General features: G+C 39.7%; 1 protein-coding gene across 2 annotated transcripts in view; it reads left to right on the forward strand.

Annotated features, from left to right (window-relative positions):
• Nucleotides 1–13,103, forward strand: part of LOC121868110 — a 73,823-nt gene that overhangs the window by 31,708 nt on the left and 29,012 nt on the right. The window contains exon 2 of one of the 2 annotated variants that reach the window (XM_042368382.1): nucleotides 9,575–10,067. The gene's annotated coding sequence lies outside the window, so the exon portion shown is untranslated. Of the gene's footprint in view, nucleotides 1–9,571; nucleotides 10,068–13,103 lie in introns of both variants that reach the window. The other variant, XM_042368381.1, reaches the window with a different exon arrangement.

The following is a 13,103-nucleotide window of genomic DNA, read 5'->3' on the forward strand; positions in this document are numbered from 1 at the left end:
AGTTGTTTGGAGCTTCCAATGCACGAGTGTCACTGTTAGTTTTCTGTTCTTTGTATAAAGGTCGTTGTTTCTGATGGTGTGTGCAGGTGTCTCGAGGCAGCTTCTCACTGCTCACCCACACCAGCTGGGCCCTTATTTAAGTATGCTTTGTTTATTGCATTATGTTTATTGTATTGCTTTTATACATTGGGTTTTACATAGGTTGAATATGTGGAATTAATGTCAGTATGGTAATTTAAATGGTTTTACGTTTTGTAATCAGGATATGTTACGTCAGTATTTGGCAGTAAAGGTGACGTCGGTGACCAGCTGGTAGTCTAGGAACAGATGTCTTAAGGATTAAGTAATATACTCTCTCTCTCTCTCTCTTATGTTTTTGGGAGTTGGTATTTGACTAGCCTTGATTTGTGTTGATTGATATTGATGTTTGTGTGATAATATTTGGACGCTAATTCCGACACTCAATACGCCACTTCCAAACATCTTGTCTTATTATTGTTGTTTTAGTGTTACTTCATGAATTTCAATATACCCCATAGTAATGAGGTGATGAATTTGGTGGGATCTATTCCTGGACCCATAGTACAAAGAGAAATTTGAATTTGTGATATTGTTACAACCTATGAGGCCAAGGGTCGTAACACCAATAACTTGCTTTGACATAAAACCATTGACTCTTCAGGCTTCTACGTCCTTGACTCTTCAGGCTTCTACGCCCTCATGAGACATAAAGGCAAGCATGAACTAAGCATGCTTCCCTGTTGGGCGCTGTAAACGCTTCTGCGCGCTTAACCTTACACAAGGATGTAGGGGTGCCTAATAAAATAAATAAAAACAAATACTGTACAGTAATTTATCTCGAGGAAATTATTATAAAACATTAATATCATCTGAATTACATTTTCATGGTATTAATAATTACACATTAGATTGTTACACATTATTTTTTGTATATTTCTCCTATATGATGTACAGTATACAGTGAGTGGAAGCAAACACAACATGAGTGAAACAAAAGTGAAACAATAAAACGGACAGTCAGATCATTTCGTGAAGTTAAAAGAGATAATCACTAAAAAAATAAAAGAAAATTAAAGTGTAAAAAACATTTAAATGTTTAGAGAGTTCTGCACAAGTGTTTTTGCGAAATGTTTTTAAGGAAGTGAGTGCAGTGTTCTCGTATGGTAGCCGTGTGTTGTCCCACATCTTCACACCGTTTAGCCCCTGACTTCATTTATACACCTCTATCTTATCGCCTCACTCTACGTCTCTCGAGGAGTGTGTTAAGCTGCTTTAACCTGTCTCTGATGCCGATTAGTCTTTATTATTCTCTCAATTCTTTCCAAGGATTCCATATCCATTCTGTAATACGGTGACCAGAATTGAACTGCGTAATCCAAGTGAGGTCTCACACAAGCGCAAGATAAAGTTTTAGAATGACTCCCTAGTCTTGTAACTAACACTCCTTCGTATGAACCCAAGTACTTTATTAGCCTTGTTTCGAACAAATATACATTGTTTATTGGCTTAAGATTCCTACTAATTATTACTGTACTCCTAAATCTTTCTCACATTTGGATTTTTCTATAACACTGTTCATCTGGTTTCTCTGTTTACATCTCCCAGATTAAGTACTTCATTTGTCCATATGAATTTCATCTATGTTTAGACCAATCAAATTTTGTAGATCTTCCTGTAGTTTTGCGGAGTTCTCTTCTGAGTGTCATCAGCAAATTCTTATGTTGCTGTCTATACCGATATCTATGTCGTTTATGCAATAAATAATAATGGTCCAAGTACTGAGCCTTGAGTACTCCACTAGTGACGTTACTCCAATCGGATTTAGTGCCGTTAATGCTCACTGCTGTTTACTGTCCTGTAACCACGCCCTAATCCACATTTTAGAATATCTCCAATGCCATGAGCCTCCACTTTTCTTATTAGTCTTTCGTGGGGACTCTGTCGAAGATATAACACGTCATAGTCATGCCCTGTCCACTGATTGAAAACAGATACAAAGAATGTTAATAGATTAGTTACGCGTGGACGCCCGCATGTGGAGCCATGGAAATCATTGATCAACTTCTTGTGCTTCCAGGTGATTTCGAATAAAGTTTGAAATTATTACTTCCATTAATTTGCCTGCAATTGATGTTAAACTGATTGCGGTAGTTAGAGGATAGTGATCTATCTCTCTTCAAATCGGTATTACATTCGCTATCCTCCAGGATTCTGGTACTACACCCGTTTTAAGAACATGTTAAACATAGCTAAGGGCATCCAAAGCTCTTGCTAACATTTTTAATACTCTGCAAATATCTCATCGGGACCTAGCGACTTATTAGGCTTTAGCTTGTCTACTTGCTTACTAACATCGTTACTAGTCACTACTATCTCGCTTAATCTATTCCTCACTGACTCTGTATATAGTCGGTGCTTCGGATATCATGTTTAAATTTTCGGTGGTGAAAACTGTTGAAAAATATTTATTCAGATTATTGCTCATTTCTCCGTCGTTATCAGTTAGCTCGCCGGTATCTGACTGGTCCAATCTTTTCTCGTGTTTTAGTTTGATACATTTGAAAGAATCCCTTTGGGTTTCACTTCCTCCCTTGCTACCGTCAGTTCATTATTCCTCTTTCTTTTCTTATCTCGGTCTTAACCCTACCGCCAATACCTTATAATAATATCCGAGGTAAACTCCACGATTTATTCCTTTACCTATAGCCTCCTTTGTCCAATAATATTTTTTCAATAATTATTTATCCATTTAGGGACATTGTTGTCTGATCTGAGTTTTTTGTATGGTATGTTCTGCCTTTGTGTATTACGTAACTCATTATTTAAATTGTTGTGGAACCTCAGATCTGTGATCAGTTCATCCTCAACCGTCATATTTTGTGAGGATATCGTTGTCAGGTTTCCAGGTAAGTGAGCTAGCCCTCTGTGTGAGGTCACCACGCGAGGTCCTGTAATCCATCCCCAAACGTGATACCCCTTTCTCTCAGCTGCCTTTTCAACCTGTCAAAGTTTCTTCTGAAATCTGGGACTTTAATGGAATTTTCCTTGCGACTGCCATTAAATTCTAATTGAAATCTTATTTCTTTGTGATCGCTGTTGGCAACATTATTAATGAGGCTTTCTCTGTTTGACAGAACTAAATCGAGTATATTATTACCCCGGGTGGGGTCAATCCAATCTATTTGGCTAAAGTTAAAGTCGTCTACCTTACAGACTGCTCTGTATGGAAGCCCTGCGCATTTCATCCCAAATAAGTGGCTCATTAACTCTGTCAAGATTAGGAGGTCTATATATTGCTCCTGTGATTATTTTTTCCCTACCGTCGATTAGTTCTATCCAAATTGTTTCTGTTTTCAGTTCAGTTTTTATTTCCTTATTTATTTTACACTTCAGATTATCCTTGACATAGATTGCTACTCCGCCTCCATTCCTTATCTGCCTATCGGTAGGGAATAATTTGTAACCTGCAATTTGGTATTCGACGGGTAACTCACGTGAGTCTAAGTTTATCCATGTTTCGTTGAATGCTATTATATCGATTTTTTCGGTACATACCAACGCCCTGATTTCATCCATTTTGTTTCTCATACTCCTACTGTTTGCACAGTAGACATTTAAGTTAGTTGTGTTCTGAGTCCTCTCTTTGATGCGTTTAGGTTTTAACTCCCTGCCTAATTTAGTTTTGTCATCATTCCTAGCACTATTTCCCTATAACCTTTCAATCTGTTTACCCGCTTCCACTGCAGTCTCCTCCACCCCCGTGCCCATGTGTGCCCCAAGCAGTTTAAAGAGTTCGACATCTTTTGAACTGCCCTCTCGAGAGAGCCAGCCAGGGTTGCCACCCCATCCTTAGAGAGATGCACCCAATCCCTAGCATAAAGGTCCCTTCTGCCGTAAAAGTTGTCCCAGTTGTCAATGAATGGGACTGATATTGACTTGCAATATCTGTCAAGACGGCTGTTGGCACCAACTGCCGTTGACAACCTTTCCTTGCCAACTCTCCTTCTAGGCAGGACACCACATATGATAGAGATCCCTCCCTTCAACCTAATGCATTCTATAGATGTCTTGAACTTATCAAGAAGCTCCTCACTCCTACACCTGCCAATATCATCGCCTCCTGCACGAAGGCAGATAATGGGTTTGTTCCCATTACCAGACAAGATATTGTCTGTCCTGTCAACTATATCCCCCACCCTAACTCCTGGTAAACAAACCCTCATCCTATTTTTATTCCTACGACAAAAAGCTCTATCCAGGTACCGTACCTGGGAATCGCCAACAATTAAGGTTTTCGTACCTTCCCTCTCGGCCCTGTCCCTGACTATGCTAACGTCCAATTCGTCTATCAAAGGACTAAAAGAGTTTTTACACTTAGCTGTTGTCGTTTCCTTGGTGTCTTTTCTCACCACCATTTTGGTCGTTCCTCTCCTCACAACCTTCCATTCGCCCCAGTTTTCGTCAGACACGGGCTTTCCTTGTCTCGTGTCTTCTTCCTTCATCCTCGCTATCACTTCCTTTAATTTCAAGTTTTCTTCTTTGACCTCAGAAGGGCACAACACTGTTCACAAGTAGCACTAGCCATTACTGACGAAACTTGCTTTATAGCTTGTTTCGTCAACAGCCAAGGTCAGGTTAGGTGACAACACTTAATATCATCGCGTATTGTTCTATGAGAGAATTTTAATTTATATATTTAACATTCTAACTACTGGACTCTGCGAGCTTATATTTGGTCTTGCGGGCAGTACCTAGAAGCTTACGTTTTTGGTCAAGTCCTACGCTTCTCTAGTGTCAATTACACGGAAAAATTAAAAACAAACTGTTGGTCATAGCTCACTAAAAGAGACAGACACTTCTAGTTTGTGCCAATCTTCCTGTGGCGAAGAATATATATATATATATATATATATATATATATATATATATATATATATATATATATATATATATATATATATATATATATATATATATATATATATATATATATATATATTGTGGTTTAATTTTTTTTATCTCGGTTAAATATATATATTTTTTTCTATTACGATCAAGTTATCACTTTGTGTGTGTGTAATAATAATAATAATTAACGGTATATTGAAAGAGCAAGGCAGCCGGAAGGCTGAAAATATACAGTTGCATAATTGGGGAATGAGTCTCTTGATTGACAAATAATATACAAATGACGTAAGTGATATAAATATGAAATATGATGACTAGGTGGGGAGAATGTCATACTACAGGGTCATTTCAACATAGTGACAGTGCAAAAACGTTAAGATTGACTGGGAGTGAATACACTGGTTGATAAGTTATTGATATTTTTTACAATGGTTAGGACTGGGCTGTTCTTATAGCGATCAGTACGTGCTTGTATGGGTTGGATGCGGTTGTGGTGTGTGTGTGTGTGTGTGTGTGTGTTGCAGAAACATATATTTATAAAATCATTAAAGTAAATATTATATAGAGAATTGTTGGGTAAATGTGATTGACAGACAGAGATCATTCACTTAGCATCTTGTGTGGACATTTATCATTACTATTCATCGGTGTCGCCACACTTAATTGCCCACACCGTAACCTGTAGGCCGCTCTTGCATCAAGGTTTTAGCCGTATTTACTAGTTTATACAGTAGATGAGCACGCATCTGACAATACCTTCTTTGGGGACATCTGTTGGGTGTTGTAGGACTATCTAGTAGTCCGAAGGCACTCTTATAGAAGTAGAACTAGAAGTTGAGTAGTTAACTTGATAACCTAACAGCTTTCTAGTAGACTTGACTCCACTAGACCAACGTGTACCTTAATCTCTTGTGCTCAGTATGCTCCATTCGGGTAAGTCTCAGAGAGGAAATAAACTCGTTGGTACAAAATTAGACTTATTCTTCGGTAACTTGAACAGGAAGCTAGGAGAGGTGTGTTAACGAGGCTGTCTGTGTTAGTAGACACAAGAATGTGGCGTGATGTTGACTGTCGTGTCGCCATATACTTCACAGCAGCTAGAATAACAAGACCCGACGCTCAACATAGGTGTGTATTATGAGACATAACGAAACGTTTTAATCGGCGCCACTGTATCGAAATGCCTTGCAACCATCCATCTCGGTAGACATGCAAAATGTTTTATACTGGACTAGTAATACTGACACATTAACAAAATTTTAAACATTTTATTTTATTCTTATTACTAAAATTCTCCCACCTCTTTACTGGGAGTCAATCTTGGCACCTTAAACTCGCGTGGAAGCCCCCAAGGATTGGAAATATTTTCAACACGGTGAGCGTGAAGGGGCGACGGGACGCCAAGAGCAGTGTGTGACAGATATAGAAAACCAAAAAGGGGCGTATTGGTGACAGAGTGCCAGGGAGTGTCATGAAGTGGCAGTGAAGAAGGCACCGAACCCCGCTACTCCACACACATTTCCCTCTTGTAGCCATTCCTCGCGTTCTTTCGCTCGCTGGTGCAAGTTTTCTTGTTGTTACCCACGAAAATTATCCTCTGGGATGATCACTGTGTGTGAAGAGTGAAAGTTTGAATAGTTACGTCAGTGCTTAATGAAGCTAAGATGTAATGTAATAGTTCTGGACGACAGAAAGAGGATTGTAAAGATTTTTTTTTCCTGAGTGTGTAATTGACTGGTGTGTGTGAGAGTGAGGAGGGGTGTGTGTGAGAGAGTGAAGAGAGGAGTGTGTGAGAGTGAGGAGGGGTGTGTGTGAGAGAGTGAAGAGAGGAGTGTGTGAGAGTGAGGAGGGGAGAGTGAGGAGGGGAGAGGGGAAAGGGAGGGAGGGGAGGTGGGGAGGGTGGGGAGGGAGAGGAGGGAGGGTGAGGAGGGGAGGGGTGGGAGAGTGGGAGAGAGAGGAGAGTGAGGAGAGGGAGGGGGGGAGAGTGAGGAGAGGGAGTGTGAGAGGAGAGAGGGAGGGGAGGAGGAGAGGGAGGTGTGGAGAGGAGGGAGAGTGTGTGGAGAGTGAGGGGGGAAGGGGAGAGTGAGGGGGAGAGAGTGAGGGGGAGGGAGAGTGAGGAGGAGGTGAGAGGAGGGAGGGGAGGAGAGTGAGGAGGGGAGGGGAGGGAGAGAGAGGAGGAGGAGAGGAGGAGGAGGGAGTGTGTGTGTGAGAGCAGGAGGGAGGGTCGGAGTAAAAGTGTGCAAGGTGTGTGTGTGTGTGTGTGTGTGTGTGCGTTAACAAACACAAAGTTAACACATCAGTGACACCCTCTTGACGAAGGGACCCTGACGGAGGCTGCTGGTTCTGACAAGCTTATATGCACTCATTACAGTTGAACACCACCATACGCGGGACATCCTCACCCCAAGGCTGACCGTGTTTGGGTTCTTGTTTTTCTCGAGCGGACAGGGACAGACAATATAGTTGCTTATCCCTATATCAAACAATGACCTTGAGCAGTAAGTAAAACAGTGTATACCTAATGGGATATGCTTTTGTGTGTATGTGTGTGTGTGTGTGTGTGTGTGTGTGTGTGTGTGTGAGTTTCAACTTGCGTGTGTGTTTGTATCTCAATATATACGGTAGTTGTTTATATATGCGTGTGTATGAAAGTACAGATTTATAATTTACATAAGAATTTCCTTTAGCTTCTGTCACAACACATCTTGCCTACGTCCTCAGTGTACAAACTCTCTTGAGATCATGAACACTCTTTAACATGTGAGGGTGACAGAAAGGTAATATTTTCCTCTATTAGCTTATATTTCAAAGTAAAAAAAATCGAAAATACTGTCGCAAATACTCATCACCAAGAAAAAATTTATGTTTAATTCGCATCACTTAAAAACGTCCGCGTGGTCTGATAGAGGGAGTGGCGATCTGTTGTCATGTTTAATTTGACTTCATATATGTTTCTAATTTTGACCCATATATACAGGGGGATTCTAATATATAAAGGTATAAAGTTATGCTGTCGACGATATTTAGTAACGTTTAGGTATTTATCTGTCTTTGGTGATTAGGGAGGTAGGAGGTGCTCTGGAGGACATAGTTTAACATAGAGGTTTTCAATCTGAGGACTATAGATGCACCACAAGCTGTGTAAGTGACGTCGCGGAGGATAACGATGTAGCACAAAGTGTTCATCGGCCTCATCTTTAAATTGGAAATAATGAATCGATTTTCTGAACTGAAGTGGGTAAAGTTCTGACGTTCTAGTATTTTTAGTTGTCTGTTTCTACTAAAGTTCTGACGTTCTAGTATTTTTAGTTGTCTGTTTCTACTACTGTATAGGTCGCTATTAGGGGAGTGCGACCATTTCCCATAACTTGGATTACCTGTGTGAAGCGAGGTTTTCCATCCTTCGTGCTATGAAGAAGTCAAGGAGCAAGTTGAAGACAGAGTATGAGTGACCTGAAGCATTGTCTGTTTCCTTTTGACTCAACCCGAAACTGATCGCCTGGTGTCTCACTAGCTGGGCTCAAGTATCTGTGCAAGTGATAAATTTTTGTTATTTGTATAATATGGACACAAAGTAGTACCTTAAGCTATGTATTCTTATATTACTCGATTAATTATGTATTGTAAAGTATTACAGAACATGTATTAATCCTATGTAATACTTCCATTTATTATGTACCATGTTATGTATGTGAATTATCATATTTACATATTATGTATTCAGCTTGTGAATGCTGGCATCTGTACATGCCAGCGCGGAGTGATACAGAGAGTTGAGATCACTAGTCCTTATGGTGTGGAAGCTCACGTCTATTTGTTTCCTCTACCTCGACACACGTGAATTACCAGTCGAATACCAAATTGCGGGTTACAAACTGTTCCATACCGATAGGCAGACCAGGAAAGGAGGCGGAGTAGCAATCTATGTTAGGGATAATCTGAAGTGGAAAAAGACTAAGATCTATAGTTTATCCTAGCGCGTGATTGAGGAGATTCCAGTAACCTCAGACGCAATATTTACGACGCTGGAGGTATTCATCCGTGAGGCAGGCATGGATTAATCAAATGCATCGATCTGAACATTGATGGAGCTGTTGCAATGATCGGGTTTTTACAAAGAGCAAGCACACAAATCAAAAACGTATTTTCCAATTATGTTTCAACCCACTTTGTGTCCATGTACAAATAGTAAAAGGCTGTGAGAATCATGAATGCCGTATTGGTACACAAGTCAAGAAATAGCGCCATGTTGAAGTCCTCTGGAAATTGACGAGTAATAAAGTCATGATTTGTATAGCTGTCGTAATTGTGAAAAATACGCGCTCTGCTTTATACTGTATATGTTGAATAATTGGTGAGTATAAATTTTATCCTGTAGTGTGATAACTAGAAAGAGACCAAAATAATGTGTATGTGTGTATTTTACAATCTAGTATATTATCAAATATTTAAATATAAATTGTATTTTTTGATTTCTAACACATTGATGGTTCATTATTACATTAAAAAAACGTGTAAGAGGAGGGTTACACATTATTACTGTGTCGTGCTCTACAACAAACTCATCTGTGTGTCTCATAACAAACTCATCCTTGTTCACATAACATAGGTCATGTTAGTAATGTTTCATTTTATTTCCCAGCAGGACAGAGTCTCACCAGGAAGACGAACTCCTCCAAAAATCACCGAGAAGGTCCTTCTAAAACAACTCTTCGTCACACCATACATTACTTTATCAATCAGATAGAATCAAAAGTGAATAGAAAACCAGAAACGCAAATTTTCTTGAAAGTGTTCATAATTCATAGCCACAAGTGAAAGATTAACTTCTCAGCGATTTGTTAGCAGCAATGATATATTAAGTGATCTGCTACACTACTGTACATTAGTTGGCCGCAGGCTGCACATCAACATCACCAGTATCTTATAGCGGTATATAGTTATTACGACGCCATCACCGCACACCCACGCCACCATGGACATCATCCCTAAGCCCTCAGGTCTGCGCGTCCCTACTCGCATCGGGCGTGTGGTGACTAGGATCTCCATCCCGTTCACCCCCGAGCCTCCTTCCCCTCAGCCAGCCAAGACCTTCAAGATCGCTCCGCTCTCCACACCCTCACCTTCTGCAGGAGCCAGTGAGTACCCACTATGTTTAAGGTAGCTCGGTTCCAGGATTTTTAGAAATAGACGATGTTTCAGGCTGTGATGGATGGTGCACTGACGCTGCGGGTGAAGCTGTCGTCCTTTACAACTTTTAGGTTACAAAAAAAGTTGTTCATGTGAAATATTCATATTTAGTATCCAAAGAAACAAGTTAATAGCCCGACTCGAGCTTTTATATGTCGCGTAAATATTAATGAGATCAGGTTTTTATTCTCACCTCGATGTTCGAACCTTTAATCTGTTTATATAGCCCCCAAATTTGGCAGGACGTTACCTGAACAGTCCCTATGTTTTGATGGGTAGCATCAACCTCTGACTCGACGGAGAGCTAATAAACATCATTATAGAGAGGCGGGTTCTGTGGCTACGCACTCGAATTGTGTGGTGGCCTTGAGGTCCTGGTGGGAGGAAGCTCGCCTATCGTGTCAGCGTCTTAGGTTTATTAAAGGTTGTAAACAGTATGACTGTAGCTTCAGATAAACGTTATACGACTGTGATTAATGTGAAAGATATTAGTAAAAATATAACAAGATAATTATTATGCTACATTTTCTTTCGTTTACACACTCAAAATATATTACAGTATATATCTGCGTGGCTAGTGACTGTAGCGGTGATATAGTAATCAGGTATATTTTATTACACTGAATTAAAATTGTTGAAGATCTTGTGAAACACAGATGAAATATTTCCACTATGTTCAATAATATATCTCCAATTTTGAGGAAACAGGAACTGCGCACTGCGGGATGTCTTGTCCAACAGTATAAGATCAATAACGCTGCAGACCTTAGACAGTTGAGCGGTATTCGTGTTAGAGGAAGAAAAAAACTGAAAACTACACACATACTTCGTGAGTTTTATCTTTAACTTGGTGTTAATGGTATGCTTAAGCAAAATAAACTTTAATCTTGTATGTCTAATAATGACACCACATATTATTGACTTAGTCTAAGTAGAAGCAGCAAAAAGTGAGGTATTGTCAGCATAGGTGGATGCGAGACAGTCTGGTAACCGTTTTAAATCGGCCCCAGTCCTTATAAGACCCGAATAATTGCAACCTAATTATTAATATAACACTGGGCCCACTTCGAATGGGCTTGGATCCTAATGATTGCGTTAATTAGGGACTTGCGACTTATTAAGAATGGGGCCCTATATGACCTACAACCTCAATCCGATTGGAGCAACGTCACTAGTAGAGTTCCTCAAGGCTCAGTGCTTGGACCATTATTATTTATTATATACATAAACGACATAGATTTCGGCGTAAACAGCAACTTAAGTAAATTTGCTGATGACACAAAAATAAAAATGAAAGAATATACTTTTTATAGTTACCCATAACCTTTTGTCGTTTTCTAATAGAATAGCACCAAAAAGAATGTTAGTCTTTTAGTGGGGTAACAAAATTGTTTCTTGCGATCATAATCAACTGGTCTCCACATTTCAGTTCATACTGTATTTTATTGTTATTTCGATTGACTGCTGATGTAAATTCCAAAATGTGGTTTATTTGAGTTTTATAATATCGAGAAACATTGCTTACTGTACACCTGCACGGTCTTTAACTACTATGTACATGTGAATTACACGAAAGCGCTTGGGAACTTCGTGTTTTTCTTCTTTTCCTTGTGGTTATCAGCATATACCTAGATCTCGCGCACCTACAGTGATTTACTTGTATATATATATATGTATATATATATATATATATATATATATATATATATATATATATATATATATATATATATATATATATATATATATATATATATTTCATGTAGCTCCACAATATAAACGTGAATCTGAATTGACGTAATTTATAAAAAAGTAAGAAGGGGTAAGTATGGACGCCGGGTATGTGGTATTGAGGTACATGGTCGTGGGATGTGTCCTATTGAGCTGTGTGGTCGTGGGATGTATGGGTGTAGGTTGTGTGGCCGTGGGTGTGGGCGTGGTGTGAGTATGGGATGTGTGGGCTCAGTGTGTGAGCGTAAGCTGCGTGGGTTTGGGGTATATGGGCGTGGGGTGTGTGGGCATGGGGGTATTTGGGCGTGGGTTGTGTCGACGGGGTCCATGACAAAAAACTCACCGGACAAAACCCCCAAGGACAAACACCCCCGGACAAAAAACGACAAAAACCCCACTAGACAAAAACCGCACCGGACATAAACCCCACCCCCAACCGGACAAAACCTCCACCCCAACCGGACAAAACCCATAACAGACAAAATCCCCTCATAGTAAAAAATATAACAAAATCTATTTAATGTTTATAATAGCGAACATTATGAAATGTAATTTATATGATAAAGAATTAATTAAAACTATATCAGCATCAACATTTATCTCATGTTAAAACAAATATAAGACAAAATCTAATTGGAGTTTTTATTAATTTCTTACAACTCCACTTTGACAATATATCTTACTAAGACGGCGTGGACCAAATGAAGTGTAGGTTATACTGGACTATAGTCATATCATAAGCCTATATTATGCCCAGTACCTCTGAACATTTCCTCCAATGTCTTGCAATCATCTCTAAAATCAACACAGATTTCCGAGTCGTTTTTGAAGGTCTCTGGTTTCCCGTCTTACTCCTTTTTGGAGTGGTTGGTCTCTCGCGTCAAGTGTAAGATGTGTGGACACAATGGCTGCGTCTATGTTGACGCACTCAATAGCAGTCCAAATTGTAGGGTGAGAGAGTAGCCCACCACCTGTTGGAATCCACGATTCCAACTCTCACAGAGGATGTTGGTGAGGTATTAGTTGTCAATTATTCCATACATACATTGTATTATTAAGAGATACTAACAAAGTGGATTTGTAAGAAAACTATTGAAAACTTTAAATACATTTTATTTAATTTTTTACTGTGAGGCGATTTTGTCGGTGGGGTTTTATCCGGTAGGGGTGGTGTTTATGTCCGGTGGGGGTTTTGTCTTTTTTTTTCCGTATCCCATGTCGGTGTGGGGTGCGTATAGGTGGTGTGTGAGGGT

This window comes from Homarus americanus, unplaced genomic scaffold (assembly GCF_018991925.1).
Source record: "Homarus americanus isolate GMGI-L3 unplaced genomic scaffold, GMGI_Hamer_2.0 scaffold47967, whole genome shotgun sequence".
Classification (NCBI taxonomy): Eukaryota; Metazoa; Arthropoda; class Malacostraca; order Decapoda; family Nephropidae; genus Homarus; species Homarus americanus.